The sequence below is a fragment of the Callorhinus ursinus genome, unplaced genomic scaffold (assembly GCF_003265705.2).
Source record: "Callorhinus ursinus isolate GAN/ISIS: 27379988/994484 unplaced genomic scaffold, GSC_fseal_2.0 scaffold5, whole genome shotgun sequence".
Classification (NCBI taxonomy): Eukaryota; Metazoa; Chordata; class Mammalia; order Carnivora; family Otariidae; genus Callorhinus; species Callorhinus ursinus.
In genome coordinates, this window is record NW_027397067.1 from 19,634,387 (window position 1) to 19,636,483 (window position 2,097).

Consider the following 2,097-nt stretch of genomic DNA (forward strand, 5'->3'; position numbering starts at 1 on the left):
ATAATTGGGATCCCAGAAGAAGAAGAAAGAGAGAGAGGGGCAGAAGGTATATTGGAGCAAATTATAGCAGAGAACTTCCCTAATGTGGGGAAGGAAACAGGCATCAAAATCCAGGAGGCATAGAGAACCCCTCTCAAAATCAATAAAAATAGGTCAACACCCCGACATCTAATAGTAAAACTTACGAGTCTCAGAGACAAAGAGAAAATCCTGAAAGCAGCTTGGGAGAAGAGATATGCAACCTACAATGGTAGAAATATTAGATTGGCAACAGACCTATCCACAGAGACCTGGCAGGCCAGAAAGGACTGGTATGATATCTTCAGAGCACTAAACGAGAAAAATATGCACCCAAGAATACTATATCCAGCTAGGCTGCCATTGAAAATAGAAGGAGAGATAAAAAGCTTCCAGAACAAACAAAAACTAAAGGAATTTGCAAACACGAAACCAGCCCTCCAAGAAATATTGAAAGGGGCCCTCTAAGCAAAGAGAGAGCCTAAAAGCAGCACAGATCAGAAAGGAACACAGACAATATACAGTAACAGTCACCTTACAGGCAATACAATGGCACTAAATTCATACCTTTCACTAGTTACCCTGAATGTAAATGGGCTAAATGCCCCAATCAAAAGACACAGGCTTTCAGATTGGATTAAAAAACAAGACCCATCGATATGCTGTCTGCAAGAGACTCATTTTAGACCCAAAGACACCACCAGATTGAAAGTGAGGGGGTGGAAAAACATTTACCATGCTAATGGACACCAAAAGAAAGCTGGGATGGCAATCCTTATATCAGACAAATTAGATTTTAAACAAAGACTGTAATACGAGATGAAGAAGGACACTATAGCCTACTTAAAGGGTCTATCCACCAAAAAGATCTAACAATTGTAAATATCTCTGCCCCCAACATGGGAGCAGCCAATTATATAAGGCAATTAATAACAAAAGCGAAGAAACACATTGACAGCATTACAATAATAGTGGGGGAATTTAACACCCCCCTCACTGAAATGGACAGATCATCTAAGCAAAAGATCAACAAGGAAATAAAGACTTTAAACGACACACTGGACCAAATGGACTTTACAGACATCTTCAGAACATTCCATCCCAAAACAACTGAATACACATTCTTCTCTAGTGCCCATGGAACATTCTCCAGAATTGATCACATCCTAGGTCACAAAACAGGTCTCAACTGGTACCAAAAGATTGGGATGATTCCCTGCATATCTTCAGACCACAGTGCTTTGAAACTAGAACTCAATCACAAGAGGAAAGTTGGAAAGAACTCAAATACATGGAGGCTAAAGAGCATCCTACTAAAGAATGAATGGGTCAACCAGGAAATTAAAGAAGAATTAAAAAAATTCATGGAAACCAATGAAAATGAAAACACAACTGTTCAAAATCTTTGGGATACAGCAAAGGCAGTCCTGAGAGGAAAGTATATAGCAATACAAGCCTTTCTCAAGAAACAAGAAAGGTCTCAAATACACAACCTAACCCTACACCTAAAGGAACTAGAGAAAGAACAGCAAATACAGCCTAAACCCAGCAGGAGAAGAGAAATAATAAAGATCAGAGCAGAAATCAATGAAATAGAAACCAAAAGAACAGTAGAACAGATCAACGAAACTAGGAGCTGGTTCTTTGAAAGAATTAACAAGATTGATAAACCCCTGGCCAGACTGATCCAAAAGAAAAATGACCCAAATCAACAAAATCATGAATGAAAGAGGAGAGATCACAACCAACACCAAAGAAATACAAACAATTATAAGAACATATTATGAGCAACTCTATGCCAGCAAATTAGATAACCTGGAAGAAATGGGTGCATTCCTAGAGATGTATCAACTACCAAAACTGAACCAGGAAGAAATAGAAAACCTGAACAGACCTATAACCACTGAGGAAATTGAAGCAGTCATCAAAAATCTCCCAAGAAACAAAAGCCCAGGGCCAGATGGCTTCCCAGGGGAATTCTATCAGACATTTCAAGAAGAATTAATACCTATTCTCCTGAAACTGTTCCAAAAAATAGAAATGGAAGGGAAACTTCCAAACTCATAAAATGAGTTTGGA